The 22,400-nt window shown below is 37.9% G+C and overlaps 1 long non-coding RNA gene across 2 annotated transcripts; it reads left to right on the top strand.

The window, feature by feature from the left end:
• The first annotated feature begins 16,952 nt into the window (after window positions 1–16,952).
• LOC140599215 (uncharacterized) lies at window positions 16,953–19,491 on the top strand. 2 transcript variants are annotated; one of them, XR_012001902.1, is made up of 4 exons: window positions 16,953–17,011; window positions 17,277–17,457; window positions 17,622–17,838; window positions 18,633–19,491. It is a non-coding gene; the product is annotated as an uncharacterized lncRNA (long non-coding RNA). The 2 variants fall into 2 exon arrangements; XR_012001901.1 differs by lacking the exon at window positions 16,953–17,011 and having other exon boundaries at window positions 17,056–17,457.
• Window positions 19,492–22,400: the final 2,909 nt, after the last annotated feature.

Here is a 22,400-nt window from a genome sequence, read left to right as displayed (position 1 = left end):
AGATTGTCACTCTCATTTTACAGATCCAGATCAGGAAACAGACTCAGAAAGATGAAGTCACATTCTCAAAACTGCACAGCTTGTTACTGGCAGAGCTTGGATTCAAGCCCAACTTTGTCTAACTCCCAACCTATGTTTCCAGCTTTCTGAGGGTAGCCCTTATCTCAAACCCTGTGACAATACCAATAGCAAATATCATCCTGCAAAATCTCTCCAAGGGACTCCATTCAAAGATTCCTGAAGCTGGGTTAATAGGAAGAAAAATTACAAAGGGCCACACAGTTTTATATTATTTCTTAAACACAAATTTTAGGATTAAAAACATAACACATCTTTATGGCATAAAATATGGGAAGCACAGATAAGTATAAAGAAGAAACAAAATATCACTTCTAATTCTACCACCTATGAGTTACCACTTGACTGTATTTCTTTCCTGTCCTTGTCCTATTAATGTATGTTCAAATGCCTAATTCAGTCTCCGGTGCAGTGGGACCTCAGGTAAGGATGAATAAAATTTTAGCTGATATCTCCAGTCTTCCTACTATTCCCTCTGCCCCTTTAACTAATATAGGAACAACAAGAGTATTTTTTCTTGAGCATCTACTATATCAAAGCATATTGTTAGATATTTTATTCTCATGACATCTTTATGAGGCAAATACCGTTTTATTATTATTATTATTATTTTATAGATGGGGAAACTGGGGCTTAAAGAGTAAAGCAATCACCTTGTCCAAGGTCACACAACTAGTAACACAGACTCAGACACATAATATCAGCATAAAGCCTATGCCTAGAATCACTAGTTAGTATTGCTTTACATGGGAGTAAGTCAGTTTAAAGTGAACATTTATAGTCCCCAAAAGTACCCCCAGTTTTGTATATACCACCTAGAAGTATCCATACTCAGGTAACGAGAACCTTAGCAAAAGTTCCAAATGACAGGCACTGAGGGGTGCACTTGACGGGATGAGCACTGGGTGTTATGCTATATATTGGCAAATTGAACTCCAATGAAAAAATATATATACAAAAATAAAATAAAATAAAATAAAGTAGAAAAAAAAGTTCCAAATTGTTTTTCTCTTAATTTCTACTAAAGAATACCTAGGCCCCCAAAGCAATGGAATCCTAAGGAATGAACCTGGGAAACCAAAAATTCCAATTTTAATCGAGGAAACTAAACTCTTAAATGTGACATTGAATTAGCTTTCTATAAAAAAGATCTAAAAAATATTATATAACAGAAAAAAACTAGGAAAATTATATATCAGAAAAGGGGCCCCCAAAAAATGTCAGAATACCATTCCAGTTTTATTGTCAACATCTTGATGACATCTTGATTTGGGTTTTTTTGTTATTCAATTGTAGAATATCATTGATAAAATAGAAAACTGTGTCTTTCCATTAAATTGGTCCTCTACTTAGAAATAGACTGAATCAAAACATGGACATAGAAAACCCTTTACTATGGAGTGATGGCTGATAAATTCTTTATTATAAAAAGGTGTACTGTAACACTGCATCCAACTGTATTGAAGTCCACTGTTAGAAACAATGTATTGGGTATGTTGAATTAATCCAGTACAGAGAGCAGAGAAGCAGAGAAGAGAGCAGAGAAGTAAGGCAACCAATAAAATCACCAAACATCCTAAAAGATAAGTCACTAAAATTTTAAAGATAAAAATTATATATATATTTATATTTATATATTTATATATATTCTATACTTATATATACATATATATAATATTATATATGTCCTCATGTTAGGCTTTTTAACCACATGTAGTACAAATTAGATTCATCACTTATTCCAATGTTGAATTCATTTTGGGTTTTAATATATGCTGAAATTGAGAAGAATAAGGATTTTTGTCAATATTCTGGGAAGTGATTTAATGCTTGTCTGATTCTATAGATGAATAAATTATTTAAGATTAGTTGGCTCTGAAAAATGAAAAGCTACTCTGAATATTTCACTAAATGGCACATATGAAAGTAAACATAATTCACATAACATTGATATTTGGACACAAACAATTCCAAGAGAATTGGTTGTCTTTTCTCATTGGAAATAAGGGTTCTGAATATCTCTAAAGATTAAATTTACTTTAAAGGCATTCAATGAATTATTTAAAGAAAATCTTCGAATATCCTCCAATCTAAGTATTTTACAGAGAAGTCAATAAATCAATAGTGAGTGTGCAAAGATTTTCTGTCAAGCATCTCTCTGCAATAAGAGATTTCTATTTATTTTCTTAAATGAGTCCAGAGAAATTTGCTCAGTATGAAACATTCAAAGTTCCTAAGCCAACTTGCTTTCTGGAAAGAAACAATCTTTGTCTCTAAGATTTAACTGTAAAAAAATTATATTTATATATATATATGTATATATATATACATATATATATATATATATATATATATATATATATATATATATAGTGAGTATATGTAACAATAAGGTGCAGGAGAAAAAATTGGAGACTGTTTTGTTGTGGGGTTTTTTTTCCCCAACTCCCCTATTACATGTCATTGTGGTTTGAAAGTAGTTTTTTAACTTCTCAAGATTCTGATAACTGGTAATAGATTAGAAATAGATTGTCTGGTCCTGAAACCTGTCACCTAACAGCACTGAGAGCCATCATCACTCAAGGATTTCAGCTCTTCTCCTCTCATCAGGGCACCTAAACAAATGTTAACAAGGAAGAAGGCCTATGAGTACACGTTTTAAAAGTCAGGTAAATTATTTAAATGCTCTGTCAGAATAAAGATTATTTATGTGATGTGAGTTAGGAACCAAGATAATTTGGACCCAACTAAAGTTTCACTGTAAAAAAAATACACTGCAGTCCCTCCCTATCCACAGAAGATATGTTCCCAGACCCACTGCCCCCACCACAAATGCTTGAAATTATGGATAATACTGAACCCTATATATATACTATGCTTTTTTCCTATAGATATGTTATATATCTATGATAAAGTTTAATTTATAAATTAGCACAGTAGGGATCCCTGGGTGGCGCAGCGGTTTGGCGCCTGCCTTTGGCCCAGGGCGCGATCCTGGAGACCCGGGATCGAATCCCACGTCGGGCTCCCGGTGCGTGGAGCCTGCTTCTCCCTCTGCCTGTGTCTCTGCCTCTCTCTCTCTCTCTCTGTGACTATCATAAATAAATAATAAAAAAATTAAAAAAAAAAAGATAAAAAAAATAAAAAAAAATAAATTAGCACAGTAAGATATTAATGACTGAAAAAATATAAGAATGATAACAATATCCTATAACACCTGATCTTAGCCAAAAGGCTGAGAAGCAATCACAGCAATGAGCTTAATACAATGTGAATGTAGTCTATCTCTCTGAATATCTTATTTTACTGTACTCACCCCTCTTGTGATGATGTGAGATGAGGAAATGCCTCCACCATGAGATGAAGAGAAGGGAAAGACGCAAGCGCTGTGACCTAGCATTAGTCTACTATTGACCTTTTGATGATTCGGCAGAAGGATTATCTGCCTCCAGACCTCGGTTGATGCAGGTAGTGAAGCTGCGGAAAGTGGAACTGTGGATGACAGAGGACTACTCTCTGCCTTTTCATTCAACTTACACTACCCTTCCAGTCACCTGTCTAACAAGAGTCTGGGTTTTGAGTCCAGACTGAGATTGAACTTTCTGGTGTATCATCATCCATATTCCTTAGTTTACCTTCCCATTAACAGATGCTTGCTTTGGGAAGATGTGCAGTTAAAGCAGCAGAGAGTAGGTGTTCCGTGATAGGTTCAAATCCTCTGTACCTTACAACTGATGGGACCTTGGCCAATTTACTCAACCCTCATAAGCTTCTTTTTTAAGTCTCTGTGTGTGAGTTTGCGAAATAGCAATTTTAGAAACCTAATTTATAATGTGGTTGTGAGGATTATGAGATTAAATATACAATATAAATGTTAATTTTTATTACAAGTTGCCTCGATTTATGAAAATTTAACTGGATGTTAGAAACTACAATATATGAGTCTGACCCCACTCCCATTTACTGCCTGTATGACCCTGAGCAAGATATGTCACATCTACAAGTGTATTTTCTCATTCCTAAAATGAGAATAATAATATCTGTCCTACATACATCTCAAGAATGTTGTGTGAATCAAATGAAACAATATTCATTAAATTACTTTATAGGTAATAAAATAAAACTTTAAGGTATTTTTATTAATGTATAACCTAAAAATAAAGGCTTACCATGTAAATCAAGTAATCGAATGAAAGGGAGAATACAAAGGCTCCTCCTTTCTAGACTTTTCTCTCAACCATGCCAAAAGGTTTTGGGTCACTTTAAAAGCTTTTTAAAACACTGCCTCAAAGCATGAAGCCAAGGAATCTTTGATTAGTGTTCCTTGTTTCAGCCAAGAATAGTTTTTTAACCAAATTATAACTTGAAGGAAAGGCAGACACAGCATATTTATGTCCTAAGAGCTAGATACACAACTCCTTGAATCGCAAGCTTCAGAGAAGTTATTTTGACCTATTCTCTCCCTCAGAAACATAAACAAATAATAATCAATTTTCTCCTGATCTGATTCTGTACCTTACTAGTGACTAAAATGTATCTAAAGAAGGAAAGTGAGTAGTGATAATGGACACAGAGGATGCTAGAACAATTGGAAATGGAATAGAATATGGGGTGGAGGTTGGGGGAATAACAATGACCTCATCCTATTTAAAAAGGGAAGCTGGAATACTATATAAAAAATACAATCCTCAAAATTTAAATCAGTAAAAGAAATTGATTATACTGCTTCAGTGGATGGCAGAAAAGCATAGTGATTCAAAGTACTGGTTTGGGAGTCAATCCATGTGGATTCATTTCAAGGTCCACCTCTTACTAGAATGGATTCAACCTCACCAGTACTCAGTCTCTTAATCTTTGTATCAGGAAAAATAAACCAAGGGGCTATGAGGATTCAATCAGATATTACATCTTACAACTGGCCCAGTGCCAGGAAAACACTGAATGCCCAGTATATTGATGCTATTACAATTCAGGTGAGGATGATGATAAATCAGGAAATGGTCTAGTTCCTGTTTTAGTTTCTTAGGCTGCCATAACAAATCACTACAAAGTGTGTGGCTTAAAATAACAGAAATTTGTTGTCTCACAGTTATGGAGGCTAGAAGTTTGAAACCAAGGAGTTGGTAGGGCCACGCTCTTTCTGAAAGCTCTAGAGGGGAGAATTTATTTCATGCCTTCCTCTTAACATCTGGAGTTGCCAGCACTCCTTGCTGCTCCCTGGTTTGTAGATGTATCACCCCAATCTCTGCCTCTGTCATCATAAGATATCCCCCCCATGAGTTTTTCTCTGTTCTCTTCATATAAGAACACCAATTATATTGGATTAAAGGTAAGGATCCATCCTACTCAACTATGACATCATCTTAACTAATTACATCTGGAAGTGCCACGTTGCCAAATAAGGTCACAATTACAGGTAGCAAGGGTTAGGACTTCAACATAACTTTCTGTGGGACACAATTCATTCACAACAGTTCCTAAAGAAGATGGAAATGATGGATGCACACTTAGGCTTTTCCCCCAGGCATATTCTGTACAATTCTGAAAGATATTGCATTTGGTTCTGCAGAGTTCCTAACCATAAATAATTTAAATGTCAGAAATCATTCAGAATGAAACACAAAACAATTTAGGAAGTGGAAGAGCTGACTAATAAGGAAATTTAACAAGAGTGAAATAAGTATGTTGGACAAGCAAAGTCCACAGGGAAAGAATGAGAAGTTCAAATCAGTCCAGGAAGCAGTAGAATGAGACATTATTCAGAAAGGATTAAGAGTAACAAAGGGAATAAAATTAAATGCGATGATTTAAGAAGAGTACCAAGGGATTTGTTAGGCTAACAAGTTCTAAAGAATGCCACTCAGAGGAAGTAGGAGAAGTATGATTTTTTAGCGATTTAAAAATGGGGATGGGGTGCCTGGGTGGTTCAGTCAGTTAAGCATCTGCCTTCGGCTCAGGTTGTGATGGCAGGGTCCCGGGATTGAACCCCACATCAAGCTCCCTGCTCAGCGAGGAGTCTGCTTCTCCCTCTGCCTCTGTCCCTCCCCCTTGCGCATTCTCTCTCTCTCTCTCTCTCTCTCTCTCTCTCTCTCGTCCTCTCTCAATTAATAAATAAAATCTTTTATTAAAACATTAAAAGTGGGGAATATGGCATAGGAATTTATTATGGCTCAGTGAGCTGGAGGTATTTATTAATTCCTTGATTTTATATACACTTGTCTATAAAGAGAAATCCAAATGACGTATAAATGAGTCTTCCATACCCTGTGATCCAGTTTTGGAAGACCTCATCCCATCTCAGGATGACAGGAGAGCAAAAGAAAGGTAAGAACCCTCTATCTCTCTTTCCGTTCCCTGTCTTCTAAACCTCATCAGAATACCAGTTCCAAATCCTGACTCTATCACTGATACCTCATACTAAAAAAGGAGGTAATAATAATAATATTTACCTTTGCAGGTTCTTCTGAGAATGAGTGAGTCATCCTATGTAAACTCCTTAACGCACAGACAGGCATATGGTAGATTCTCAATAGACGACAGTTACCTGCATAGACTGTAATCTTCATTTTCAAAGCCTATGGTGGCTTTGTGTGTGTGTGTTTGTGTGTGTGTGACAAAATAAGCTAGAGCTTTTGTAGGCATCAATCAAACAACACGTGTTTGTTCAGTACATGCTATGTCAACCAACAGACCTACTACATGTCCGGCACAGGGATGGGCTGGAAAAGGGATTTAAGAATAAGCATAATGAACATTCCCCATCACAGAAATGTTCTTTCCCTCACACTGTACCTGGCTGCAATTCTAGACATTAAAAGCCACTTTATGGCTTTTTCATATGCTACAACATAACCTTGAAGTTTCTTTTCTCTCTTTTTTTTTCTTTTTGGCAAATTACTCACTTCATCTCTGTAAACAATGCAGTGTCAGGAACCTTCTGTAATCTACCTTCCTTACTCACTAAGTTCAGCTAAGTATATCTAAAGGGTCTGAACTCATTAGAGCAAGGCCAACTGTCTACCACCCAGAGTAACTCCAGAAGCCGATCTTTCTGTGAGCATTAAATAGACACACGTGTATATAGTCTCTGGGAAAGAACTCAGAAATTAAGTTTGAGAGAGGGAACATTCTCCTTCTGTTGGTTCAAAACCTGAAGGGCTCCCTGACTGAAATCTGAAACTAGTCCCCAGACACAGAGGAAAAGTAGAAATGGAAGACAGAGGCCAGTCACCCTAGATTGGTGGGTGGCAGTTTTAACAAGCAAGAGAACTTATGAGGCTTATCGATGGTGCCTGCAAGAGGAGTAGATCCACATCCACCAGCCAGAATCTTCAAAGTTTATATAGGGGTCCCAAATTTCAGTCTTGTATACACTCCAGATGGTATCAACAACACATTGCTCTCTCCTTCCTTCGCTACTTCCTTGAAGCAGCTCCTAGTGCAAGATAGTGGGCAGGGCCTCATTCCAGGGAATGAATGTTTTTAAAACTCCATTGATACCTAGAACTTCAAGTCCATTATTATTTGATATTAACACTCTTTTAGTAGGAATAACAATATTTTTTTCTCTTTTTTTTTTTATTAACTTTTATTGGTGTTCAATTTACCAACATACAGAAAAACACCCAGTGTTCATCCCGTCAAGTGTCCACCTCAGTGCCCGTCACCCATTCCCCTCCAACACCCGCCCACCTCCCCTTCCACCACCCCTAGTTCATTTCCCTGAGTTAGGAGTCTTTATGTTCTGTCTCCCTTCCTGATATTTCCCAACATTTCTTTTCCCTTCCTTTATATTCCCTTTCATTATTGGAATAACAATATTTTAAGCTAAACAGGATAATGGGAGAAAAGGCTTAGGAATAATGGTATATATTGCAGAACTCATGAAATCAGGTAGCTTCACCTACTGTCCTAAGGAGATTAGAAGGACCTCCTACTATTCCTCATATGGGAATATGAGGTAGCTCACATTTCTTACCTGCTCACAAAGGCTAATCTGAAGACAAGCAAGGAGAAGTATGATACCAGTTTGAACCTGAGCTGAACATGAGCGTTTTAGATACTCTACTTTTACAGAAGAGGTTCTCAGAGAAATGGGAATAGTCTAGACCAGGTTGGGCACCCCATAGCAAAGCTATGATGTAAGATTTACTACTTTCTCCATTTTACAAACCAAGAAGCTGAGCCATGGGGAGGTTAAGCAGCTAGTCACAGATCACAGGGCTAATAAGTAGCCCACTCTGGACTCTAGTGAAGGAAGTCTGACCCCACTCTGAGGTCTGTCAACTCCTGCAACTGAAACACAGGTGTAGCTGAGCATGCTGAGAGATGTGGAAAAAAGCATTTGGGGATCAAACTGAATTGGTCTTGACTGTAAGATAGAAAGATTATGATTAATTCCACATGAACGGTTAGCTAAGTAGAAATTTTTGAATAGGATATACTGAGTCACCAGCTCTCTGCTTCATTAATAAGATAAACAAGAGTGTGCTCCTTTGAGTCAAATATGGCTTTTTCCTCTGAATTTCTGAAACTCTTGCTTTTTTTGCAGCTCCTGTCTGGGACATAGAAGCATAGACAATTAGTCTGATGAAAGTTTCCATATTAGTTCTGTCTCTGCTTAAAATGCATTAAGCTACAGGAGACTATCGCTCCCATCCTAACAAGTAGAAAAGTCAGATAGTCTACAAAATCATAACTTTTCATGAGGCCATCAGAGAGGTGAGGTTACAAGGCACCAAGGAAAGTATAGATGGTACCAATCTTCTCAGAGCAGGAAAGGACATGCGACTGTCATTGTTGGCAGAGCCTGGGAGGAAGAGTTAGCCACCATAAAAGTAGGTAAGGAAAAAAAAAACAGCTAAAATTTTAATGAATTCTCAAAGGCCAGGAACCATTTTAGAACAAAAGCTTGAAGTGCCAGCAGAGGGACAGGAAACATTCCCACCCCCAGGGCTCAGGTAAAATCTGTTTCGCAGGAAGAGGTAAAGGCAAAAGTCACCTGTCCCTGAGGAAAGAGGAGATGTTTCCAGTCCCTACGGTGAGCTTTGTACTGAGTAACAAGCAATAGACATCTATATCTAGAGGAGGAGCAGGGCTGAGGAAGTGTAAAAGACACAAATCTTTTAGCCTTGAGGAGAGGGGCACTTGGCTCCAGGATGTTGCTCTAATGCAAAACAGAAGTCTGTCCAGTTGAGAGGTGGGATCATTTTTTATCAAACTATAATTTAGCCTGCTCTAATTTAATTTTCCTCCTAACCTGAAATCAACATTATGAAAAAAAGGAGAATGTAGAGCCAATCTTGGGAAGAAATACCAGATCTGTATGAGCTTTTGAAATACAGATAAGGACAACTGTCTACAGTGGACTCAGGGCTGGAGCATCAGTAGTACACATTTCAGTTTCCCCACTTCATTTGCATGATCCCAATGAATTATCTTGAAATTTTGCTTCCAAGGAAAAATTCTAAATATAACACAATCTTTTAGGAATTTTAACAGCCTGTTATTTCGTATTTGTTTTGTTACAGACAAAACTTGGCATTCTAAAAGTTTGTTGTATAACATTAAAATATTTTTATTTAATGGAAATAGTTCCATTTGAGAATTGGGGAACATTTAAACATTCCTGAAACAAATCACTCCCCTTTTACTGGCCATTGGCTTGCTTTGTGACTTTTCCTTAACCTATATAGCAGTGAAATATGATGTGAGTAAAGCTGAAGATCTCCAAGTAAGATTTGCCGAGACCTCCCAAGCTTCCTGCCTTGGACTCACTCGTGAGCGACCTCAGTGAGCTATGGCTCATGAGAAGCTAAAGCTAATCCAGCCCTTCTCTTCCTTGCCATCTCATCCACAATGTTCAATAACCACCCCCAAATGTCCTTGGCCCAGCCCTCTTGTCCCTGTTATTTTCAAAGAAAGTAGGTTTTTGTAGTGCAAATTTAGCCAATTTTTGTTCTTTAAAGTTCACCCATAGCAAAGTATAATTTCTTTTTTGCTAACTAAAGAAATCTGAACCCATTTTTTGGCAAAGTATTTTAAATAGTGAATTTTTAAAAGACTGAGCAAACATTAATAGAATATCTTCTATAGTGAACTTAGCAAGGTATTTTTGAAATGTGAAACCATTAATAGGTTTAACAGATAATTTTGTAGTAGTACAAATGTGCCAGACACTGTTCTAAGCACTTTATATTCACTCACTTAACCCTCCTAATAACTGAAGGCAAGAGAGAAATTATTCCTTATTTTGCAGATAAGTAAGTGTCAGAAAAGTGAAGTAATTTGCCCAAAGTCACACAGCTGGTAAGTCAGAGAATCAGGATTCAAATCCAGGCCATCTGGCTGCAGAGACTGTGTAGGATTAAGAAAGAAGGGAAATATGGAGGCTTTGCTGGGAGAAATAACCACAGTTTCACAGCATTTATAGGAAAACCAATGAGAATCATAGTCCTATTAATATATTCAAGCATCAAAGACAAAGGTGTCCCCATTAATTTCTAAAAAGTTCAGCTCCAAAGATGTATGGCTTCCCACAAACCTCAATTACTTGTAATAATTGGTTGAAGAATAGGTATGCAGAAATACTAGTGGGGAACAAGTGTTTCTTGAAAGTTAGACATAAATATGCCAAATAAACCTCAGTATCTTATGTATAATTCATTTCAACTTAGACTGAAGATAAACTGAGTTATGATTCATAGAAATAGCCAACTAGATAAGGCATCCACTTGCAATGAAAATGGTATTTGTTCCAGATCCCCTTACAATCTTTCAGTGCATCCAAGGAGCAACATTCAAACTATAGAAGAAGGAAGAATCTATTGTATGTTTTTAATGGCTACTCCATGCCAGTATGCCCCCCTGTGTTAGGGAAGGGCATTCAGAGATGACTTTCATTGTGACACTTCTAAAACTTAAGAGTTTCCCCATATAGTCTTATCTCCATAAGTGTTGTGAATGCAGTTGTTCCCCCTTTTTGACAGAAGATACACCCCAAGACCCTCACTGGATGCCTGAAACTATAGATAGTACCAAGCCCTATATACCTGTTTTTCCTATGTATACATACCTATGGTAATGTTTAATTTATAAATTAGTCTCAGTAAGAGATTAACAGCAATAATAAATAATAAAATAGAACAATTATAACCATATACTATAATAAAAGTTATATGAATATAGTCTCTCTCTCTCAAAATATCTCATTGTATTGTACTCACCTTTCTTCTTGTTTTGATGAGATGATAAAACGTCTGTGTGATGAGATGACGTGAGGTGAACGACATTGACATTGTCATGTAGCATAACTACTGACTGACAATTCCTCAAAAGGAGGATTATCTGCTTCTGGATTGCGAGTAACTGAAAACGCAGGAAGTGAAATTGTGGAGAAAGGGGGACCACTATATCAAACTAATAAATTACAAATTAGTATTCTATATAAATGTGAATTCATACTAAAATAGGTACATATTGTTATCCATAATGCAAACACACACATTGAAACTCTCACTGAGCATAAGAAAATCAAGATTTTTGTGAAATGTAAAAGGAATCATGCTTGTTCCTAGCTGCAAAATTATGCACAGCTCTCAGTCTAAATCAACAGCTAATTCATTGAATGACCTGCAGTTAATATCTGATTAATGACTCTTAATTACCAGGAAGCACTTTAAAAATATGAAGAGCCATATAAATGTTAAGGATATTATCTTCAAAAGTCTCTTGTGCCTTCCGTCAGGCAGAGCAAACAGCTCTCCATTCCCATCTGCCTTTGCATTTATTTACACTCACCATGGACAATGCATTCTCTCTTGTAATCTTATTTATTATTTCTGCAACTCAGACCTAGTTCTCCAGGAGAGTATATGGTATGTCTGCACTATAGCAGATGACAGTAGGCCTCCTTTGTTCAAGCCCCAAATGTATGCCTGAAACCCAGATAGTACTTAACCCTATCTATACTATGGGGTTTTTTTTCTGAGCATACATACCTATGATAAAGTTTAATTTCTAAATTAGGCACAGTAAGAGATTAACTACAACAATAATAAAATAGTATAGTTATGACGATATACTGTAGTAAAAGTTATGTGAATGTTGTCTCTCTCTCTCTCTCTTAAAACATATTATTGTGCTGTATTCACCCATCTTGTGATGATGTAAGGTGTAAATATCTCCATGCTGAGATGACATGAGGGAAATGATGCAGGCACTGTAGCATTAGGGGACAATTTACCTTCCAACAGTTCATCAAATGGAGAACCATCTGCTTCCGGACCATGCTCAACCATCAGTAACTGAAACAATAGAAAACAAAACCATAGATAAGGGGAACTATTGTAATCTGACAGCTTGCCAAGCCGTGGATTGTCCTTTGAAAAAGTCACAAACCATATCATTCATTTGAGAAACCAACAGATTACCCACAAGTGGCATATTACGCCAAGAGGTAATTGACCACTTTAGCTTTTCTCGAGGCAGTCGTATGAAATGCCACACAAAAAGGAAAAGATAGAGGGGTGCTTGGGTAGTGCGGTCAGTTAAGCATCTGACTCTTGGTTTTAGCTCAGGTTGTGATCTCAGGGTCTTGAGATCAAGTGCCACATTAGCCCCAAGTTCAACGGGAAGTCTGCCTGAGACTCTCTCTTCCTCTCCCTCTGCCCCTCCTGCTTGTGCTCTCTCTCTCTAAAATAATAAATCTTTTTTTTAAAAAAAAAGGAAAAGACAGAATCATAAGCAAAGCAAAGCTAAACACTTTAAATACAAAATGGAATATTCTCAATTACAAAAATATGAAGGTTAAAAAAATATGAAGGTTGCTAGTTAATATAAGTTATTATCACTATCACTCTGTAATGCAGACACTAGCTATCCCGTGTACTCCCACCTACTATTTCTGTTTGCCCCAAACACAAAAAAAAGTTATCTTCAAATTTCCACAAGAGAATTCACTTCTATCCCCCTAAAAAGAGTGAGAAATGTCTATTGCACTGAAGATTATTCTGTTAGTAGTTGAAGAGCAGAAGCTGAGAAGAGGAATTGCCAGAACACAGACAAAAATCAACTTAAAAATTCATGGAGCACATCTTTCTTCCCTCAGAACCTTCTATAGCTGTGCTGCTACTGAAGCTTTCAGCTCTGGATCATCCCCCACTCTCATTCCTTGCATTTACCTGTTTTACACACAGATTTATTTTCTTGTGATATCTTGTGATTAGGGGACTATCCTTTCCTTCCTGGGCAAGGCCTCTGGGTCTTACTTCCCATCCTGAGCACACATCAAAATGCTCCCTCCCCTGAGAGAAATCCTGCCAAATAAACTTTTACCTTGTTACCCTTTCTTTTCTTTTTTTTTTTCTTTCCTCTTTTCTTTTCTTTTCTTTTCTTTTCTTTTTTTTTAAATCTAGACTATCTTGGGTATACATTGATCTGCTTTAGTGAAGCTGAAAAGAATGGAACCACTATAATAAATGTTTCTAAAGATTTATTTCTGCTTTGCACATTCTTCACTGTTCTCCTGCCTTCCACTTCCCAATCGGGGAAATTTCAGAAAACATGGGAAAATAGCCATTATGGTATAAATCTCAGCAGCTTGGCTAAAGAGCAAGTAAAGCTGATAGCCGCTCCAACCTCTGATCCTAACATCAAAAGAGTCTAATTTTAAGGAGATGGACTTAAAAGAAGATCGTTATAATGTTGGTTCCAGGAAATTATTTTGGAAAAGTAGGAATCTGTGAAGCAAGTGTCATATATTATTATCAAACTGTTATTCTAGCATTCCAGTGGGCAGCATGAATCACTTTTATTTGATAGGTGTCTAGCTAGGAATGATCCATGAATCCTTAATTTCTACTTGTGGGGCATTCCATTTAGCCTCTGTAATGTATCCCCAGTTGGCCCAAACTACAATCAAGTATTATAAACACACAGACATATACACACACACTCACACACACTCTCACACACACAAACAGTGGTGCCTGGAAAGTCCAGCCTGCGGCATATAGTCCTAGTAGGTTCAGAGCCCAGTGCAGCCTGCAAAGTTTATCGGTTTCCTCCATCCCCTCCGCTAGGGTCCTTGCCCCTCTTTGTGCGATACCTTCACAGGAGGACTTCTATCTGCCTAGCTATGGTCAAGTTTCTAAATCTCTTTACTCCTCAATTTTCCCATCCACTTTATGGACATAGTACTATTGATTTCATGGGGTTGCACTCACCATTTAAAAATGTAACGATACACATAAAATACAGCTCCCCCAAAACATAGTGGATACTTAATAAATACTAAGTGTTGCTTTTGTTGTGAATATCAAGTGACTCCTCTCAGACCAAATTACAGAATAAAAGAGGCTACGGAGAATTGTTCCACCAGCCTTCTTCCAAAACCACATCTCCTGAGAGACAGTGAAGACCTACCTACCCCAACCTAACTCCCTCCACTTCTTCCCAGAAATCCAAATCAAGGTCTTCATCAGCTTCTCTGAAGAATTGCTACTCTGCCCTCAGTGTGAAAGAACTGCAGATAAATGACATTGTGAGCACTGCCTTTACTTCCCCCATCCAAAGGTGAATGGGCACCATACCAAGCCAGAAAGAAGCTATTTCTACCTAAAATTCTATAAGGACACCAGTCACCTCACTTGGCCCACTCACAACCTTGCAGGCTGCCATGAGACGTAGGTGTCTATTTATAATAAAACCGGGAGGGTTTCTTCAAGTTAGTTTTCTCAAAGTTGACTAACGGAGGCCACATCTTTGATATGTATATTTTACTATGCATAGTTATAAAACATGACTTTCACAAGGTATGAAATAAATTTTGATATCAAAATTTTAATACTTTTAATATCAAAATTAGTCAATAGTTCTCTGAAAGATAATATTCACTCTGAAAGATAATATTCAAAAAAATTTTTAATCCATCATATGCTAGATTCTCATCTATGTCTCATACAGCTCTTGTCCTGTGCTACTCATGTTGGAAACTCTGTTTCTTAATCTCAGGCCTTTCTTACTCAGTCAGCATCTGGGTTTAACCTTGAGTTTACACATTGATTTCTACATGTGAACATAGTGAACTCCTGCAAGGATTTGGATATGAATGTTGGCACATCTCTGCTGTTGAATAGTGCATATGCCAAAGCCAGCTCAAGGCTATTCTTATTAGGGGAGCTGGAGTCTTCTCAGAACTCATCCCTCCTCTTGGATAGACTGAGAACCATGATGAGTCTCCAGGTAAGAGTCAGTCCAACTTTCACACTGTGATGTGGAAAGCCACAAAATCAGTGGGCTACTGCCATTGCTTCTCCCTAACACAAAGAGAGTCCGGTCTCCTGCTGACTCAGAAATCCATGAGGTCATGTGCATCTTTGAGAGGAGATAATCCACTGCTATACATCTGCAGCGGAGGGCAATTCCCCTGACATATTCTTTCAACAAATATTCATAGACTGACTCTAGGTTAAGGCGGATACAATGCTCAAAAGGACAGCATCATCTTTACCTTCCTTGTACTCACATTGATGACAAGCAGAGCATGTTCATGGAGCCCCGACCTGACACTCGGACCTCACTCACCGAAAAGCGATGGGGCCAAAACTTCCAGAAAAAGTCATCATTGATCTCATGTCCTCTCTCCGAGTGTTCCTCTGGCACTTTTCCTAGATTGGTTTTTATTTTATATTTGATTTTATTATACATTTTATTTTAATTTGGCAAAAACACATGAAATGTGTCCCCTTAACAAGTTTCAAGTGTACAACACAGTAAGGGTTGACTACAGACAGAATGTTGTACAGCAGATCTCTAGAACTTACTCATCTTGTCAGACCGAAACTTTACACCGTTATCAGCCACTCCCCATTTCTCCCTCCCTCCTGCTCTGGCAACCACCATTTCACTCTGATTCTATAAACTTGAGTATTTCATAAACCTCATATAAGTGGAAACATGCAGTACATAGCACCCTGAACACATCCAATCTTATCTGATTGATTTTTTATTTGCTTGATTTAATCCATTTCCTTTTTTATCTCTACATTGTTTTAATTACAACTATTTAAAAACAGGACACATCTGCTTCATCCACACTTAAAATACATTCACTGTCACTTGAAAAAGAAATATTGCCAACCACAGAGAAACATTTGGAAGGGTCCGAGCCCTGCAGGTACCCACTGTCCTCTCCTTACCGAGGTTTTCAGTTTCACCACGACATTTTCTTTTAGAGCTTGTTCTAACTCAGACTTCAGAGAGAATCCCGGAAGATTAAGAGCATCTTCCTTGGGTGGCCTGAAGTACAGAGGTGGCAGGGTCTATCTGCAATCCTATGGCTCAGTTAGTACATAATTTCATGCCCATGTGGCTTTAAATTCAGAATCTAATTTCATCCAAATAGCCAATCATCCCTGTTAAACAGCGCAGTGGTGTACAGAATAATTACAGCAAAAGCCTGCACCTCCCTATGGGCCCTGGATACATAGGACAGTTTTTAACAATTCCTCTGCCATATACTGTCCTAGGAAAAACAGAGGAACGGGTGCCAGTGGGGGTGGTCATGAGTCTGCACCCCCTTAGTGCACAGGATGGGCTCTGCACACTGCCTGCACATTTGGGAGGCCAGGTGGGGAATGAGCCCAGAGGCTTTCCCTTCAGCTGCTCTGGCTTTGCACTCCTGCCAGGTTGGTCTCTGTGGGAGCCAAAGAGCAAAGAGCCTCTCCAGCATAAAGCAGGCATTATGAATGCATCTGTTTCGCCAGCTCAGCACGGCAGCGTGACTAGAGATAAATATTTTTGGCAAACAGTATAGCAGGTGCTGTTACCATGTAGGGACACAGTAGTGCTTGAGCAACACAAGTAAGTTACTTGGACTTTGGAAATCAAGAGCCATAACACCAAGGGATGATGGATGGCAGCAAAGAATGAGGTGATCTGGAAGGCTCATCGTTTGCAGTACTGGATAAGGTTCTTTTCCTTCTGGGTAGCTTTGAAGAAGCAGAGGCACAAGGAGGCCTAGGTCTTGCTCACTGCTCACTGCCAGTGGGACGTGCTGCCTCCAAGTGCCCAGGCTCTGGGTTGAGGCGGAGGGGGGCCTAAGGGCCTCTGTCTCTAAACTTAAACAGGCCTTTGCATTCAAGGTGCAATGCATTCAGCAACTTCCTTTCTTCTGAACATTTGCTTTCCATTTCAAGTCAGCTCCTGTGGTCCCTGCCAAACTTTGCAATCTCTCCTGAAAGGCAGAATTCATGCAGCGGGAAGGCAGCTTCCACACGGGCAGATCAAGAAGTTTTCACCTCAGACAGACGTCATTAAATGGATTGGAGGCCTTTGGGACCTACAACCTGAAAAGGTCATGTGTATTTGTGTCTGTAGGTATGTGAGCATGTGGACGTGTGTTTACATGGGTGCCTGTGAGTTTGTGTATACACTGCCGCTCTTTCCACTGAAGTGAAAGAGAAGCTTATCTATGCAGCTCACTGATGAAGTATTGAAACTTTCATGTAGAGAGCAATGACTGTTAACTCCATTCATTATAGATACCCTGACTGAGCATCCCCCGAGTTTCAGAACAGAAAGTAACAGAAGCCCTTCAGACTGCCCAGTACCCGACAAAACAGCTTCAAAGCAATTCCCCAAAACATTCTAGGCTCTTCCTTTTTCAAAAGACTGACAGCTTCTCTTCTTGAGGAACGATAGTGCTACTGCCAAGGGCATCTGCTCCAAACCTTCTGCTCATTGCTCCAGCTTCCAAAGGTGAGCTACTACTTATCTGGAATGTTCACTATCCTTCTGTATCTCCATTTTTTCTGAAATGTCAACTCCTTCTCATGGTGGTTTGAAAATCAACAGTTCACCTGACCTCTCCAGGCCTTGACCTTAAACACCAATGAGGCCAGCTCTCCTTGAGATCAGTGTTATTACTTGACACCTAACTATTGCTATGAGATGCATGACATATTTTACTTCTAATCCTTTGAATTCAACAGGCAGTAGGGCAAAGTGATTAAGAATGCAGGCTTTAGAATGAGTGTGCCATGGCTCATAATCCTAGATACTCCATTAGCTGGTTACATGGATTTGAATTAGTAGTTTCATGTTCCCATGCCTCAGTTCATTTATCTGTAAAATGGCAATAATAACAGTACTTACCTCATCAGATCTGTGTGAGAATTCAATGAATTAATATAATGTAAGATGCTTTAAAAAGTTGGGCACACAATAAGTGTTCAATAAATGTTCCTCTTATTACCTACATGACAACTCTGCAAGGTGCATCTTATTCCACTACTCTAAATGAGGAAGCTGCACGTGGAGAGGTAGGGAGGCTCCACAGAGAGTAAATGTCAAAGCCACATTTTAAATTAAAAAGTATCATTCTTCACAACCTGTGCTCTTACCTCACTACCTGCTGACGCTCAGTTCAGTGACACGCTAGGCATTGGTTCTAAGCCTTATAGACTCCTGGGCATAATTAAAGGTAGGCAAAGTGATGGCAACAATTGATGATAATAGTTCTAATTATAAAAGCCTGTGTTTCTCTGTTCTAGTGCCAGCACGCACCCCCTACCACAAGCCTTTCCAAAAGAGAATAGTGATTTTATTTCTCATGGTTTCTGCATGCAAGAGGTGAAGGGGAAAGAGAACAAAGGAAGAAAAGTGAGTCCGGAAGTGAAGAGACCGGGACATCTGGAGGAGAAGGAAAAAGCTTATTTTCTTCAGAGGAAGAATATATCTTCTTCATTTTCCCTTTTTAAAATTCTTTCCCTGTGTGGTCTTCTTGTTTATTTTTTTACCTTAATTTTGTATTCGATTTTTTTCTGAAAATTTGGAGGAATTTTTTTTCTGGTGATTACATTTCTATCTATGACTTTACAGAATACATTTAATCCTCTTTTCCTTTCAAGGAATAGAAGGCTTTTTTAGAATTATTAAGGTTAGAAATCGTTCCTTTGTGGTTTGTCCTGCAGGCATCTTTATTTAATAAATCCTTGCCTACTCAAAGTCACAGTGGTGTGTTTTCGCAGTACCAATTAACTTTATGCTTTGACCAAAGATGAAATTAGCTCATATATTTTTCCTTTCCATTCACCTCCCTCTACTCTTTTGCCCCTTTTAGCTGATGATATCATCATTTTGGTGTTTGCTTTGTAATGGTAAATATACTTGTACCTTTATCCAGAGGATGCCCAAGGACAAGGCTGTGGGGACAGTCCATTCCAGGTGCTAGCTGTAAGAATATACATTGTTCCTTAGAAAAATTTAAAACAAACAAAGACATCAAATCAGTCAGATCATAATAACAATAATACAGCACCAGTAATATAATACAGATTAGTGATAAAATATTCCTCCTAAGGAGATGCCACTCCCACTGCTTTGTGCCCCTTTGCACGTCTCTCTGTTATTTTATCAGCTTTACATAATATCTTTTAATGTTTCACTGTAAAAGATGAGAAAAACAACAAAATAATAATAAATTACTCTCTCTCTTTACCCTTTGCCAATATTGTCAGGATCTGTAGCATTTATGTTGTCTGTTCCGTTATGTCGTTTTTGTGCAATTAAGTAGATTCAGTACCACCACCATTTTCCTATACTTACCATCCATGTCCTGATGGTAAGGACATCCATTATCCTTTAGTAGTTTTTTATTTAAGATTTACTTATTTGAGAGAGAGAACATGTGAGGAAAGGGGGACAGAGGGAGAGAGAATCCCAAGCAGAGACAGATTCAGGGCTCAATATCACAAACCTGAGATCAGGACCTTAGTCCAAACCAAAAGTCAGATGTTTAACCTACTACACCACCCAGACACCCTTATTCTTTAGTCATTTTTTAAAGACAGGGTCAAAAGTCCCTGCATTCTAACATATTGAAAAATTTGTATTAATATAAGGCGCATATTTTGGCTGGGTATAAAATTCTTAAGTACTGCCCGCCATTTTCTGTGAAGAAGTCTGAGCCTGGACTACTGTTTTTGATTGGAATTTCTCTTTTACTTGAAACTTGCTTGTATCATTCTGGGTAAAATTTTCCTAGGAAACAGAATATCCTTTCAAACTATAGATTCTTCTTTTTCTGTAAAATTGTCTAAATATTTTTCTGAATCATTATCTCCATTTTTCCTCTTTAGGACACCAACTATTTATATCACCTTTGACTGTTTATTACTTTTTCTCTAATCTTTTTAACTTTTTGCTTCCGTTTCAGTGTGTTCATTTTGATTATGCCCCTTACTGTGTTTTCATCAGTGTCAGGTTTCTGTTATGCTGCTAATCGTTTTGCCTTTAGTTCTATAGCAGTTTTTATTTCTTTTTTATTTCTACTTTACTGTGACTTTTTCCTGAACCCTGTCAGCTCACAGTTCATCTCTTTGTGCTCTCTAGCCAGCTCCCCTTGATGCCTTTTATTTCTGCTTGGTCTCTTTTCTGTGTTAGAGCAATTGCTTCTTTAATTTCTTTAATGGCTGGTGAGATATCTGGATACAATAGTCATCTGCAATGTATGTTTACTGAACATTCTTTATCAGCAATATGTGTCTTTTTTTCTTTCTAGTAGAAACTGTATGGATATATGCTGATTTCTTTTTTCCCCTATCATTTGAATGAGATAAGTTTTTCATGAACCAATTCAATGGTTTGTCATGTGGGGAAGGAGCCAGGACATGTAGTATTTATGAGAGCTCTCTGAGAATTTACTTTTCCCTAGCTGTGAGTTCCTCAGTTGTAGGGAGGATTATTACTTAAAGACTCCCCTAGTGCCACCCATCACCACAAGGACAGGCTGCTTCTTGCAAATTGTTTAGTTATGTAATCCTCCTTTAGCCATGTTGTTCCTCATTTCTCAGAACAATACCAAGCAGAGGGAAAACTCCCAGGCAAGCTAATGAACTTTGTTTCCAATGTCCTGGCAAGGGCTTTAGTTCTGCACCCCTACATGAGACTCTATCTTGGAAAGTACAATAGTTTCTAGGATCTATTCACATGGTCATATTTTTAATTCTATGTGTCCCTAGGTGGTTTGATCATGATCACCGCCATCTTTATAATACTTTGCCTACATGATTGATCAAAATTTATGCTCTCACTTTCATTGGAGACAGACATCATGTTCCCATTTCTCATTCTTTTCTTGTTGCTTTTGGGTAAAACAAAAGGGGGAGAAAGAAATGCCAATTTTATATTGCTGTCTTGAGAATGGAAATCACTAGCTCTTCTTAAGAGAGAACCAATTTTGTAACTAAAAATAACATTTAGAGAGCAATACAAAAAAAGGAAGAAGGGGTAAATTTAACCTTCCAGTAGAAAATCTTCTCTTTGCAAAGAAAGCCATCACTACGCACTCTTGGGTTCTGGTTGGCTTTTCACTCTAGTTACTGTCCTTATTGGGAAATCCATGACTAAATCATATTGTTTGGCATGACTTGTTAACATGGAGGTCATGTTACTTCAGTCCCAGATATTTGTCATTGCAACAGATGCTGCAGATCCAATAGCAATTGACAAAAGTTTTAACTCATAAAAGGGGAGAATTAGAATAGCAGTTGCCAGGAGTTGGGTGAAGGGAGAAATGGGGAATTATTTATCAATGTGTACAAAGTTTTAGTTATGCAAAAGGAATAAGTACCAGATATCTTCTGTAAAATATAGTACCTATAGTTAACAATATAATACTGTGCACTATAAATATGAGAATACAGTTCATGTTAAATGTTCTTGCCATCACATACACAGACACACACACACATGAATACAAAAACATTTTTGAAGGTGAAAGATTTGCTTAGTATATTGGTCATGGTGATGGTAAGGACAGGTATAAGCATATGTCTAAATCCATCAAGATGTATACATTGAATGTGTGGATTTTTATGTAGCATTTATACCTCAATAAAGCTAAAACACACACACACACACACACAAAACTACAACTTTCTTCTAATAGCAATAAGACTATGATTTATCCCATGATATTATTGAATACATTGGGGTTTTTTTATTTAAGAATACAATTCTGAAGTGATAACACAGAATTATTTAACAGAGAAGAACTAGTTATATCCACTGTCACTCAGATTTTTTTATTTGTGGGTGGCAGAAAGACTGGTAACACAAGAGAATTTTCACTGCTGAAAGCATCATAGAATTAGCTGTCACACTTGACATTAATGCTAATTATGGACAAACTGAATTTTCTGACAGATTTTCTGCAGCCAGTAATTTAGGAAAAGTGCTCTGCTTTGGAACACCAAGAATGTCAGCTAAAGGTCAGCTTCCAGGGCATTGAAATGACCCCTTCACATAACAAGATGTTA

This window comes from Vulpes vulpes, chromosome 6 (assembly GCF_048418805.1).
Source record: "Vulpes vulpes isolate BD-2025 chromosome 6, VulVul3, whole genome shotgun sequence".
NCBI classification, from domain to species: Eukaryota; Metazoa; Chordata; class Mammalia; order Carnivora; family Canidae; genus Vulpes; species Vulpes vulpes.
The sequence above is the reverse complement of the archived record's forward strand: the minus strand, read 5'-3'. Positions and strand labels throughout refer to the sequence as shown.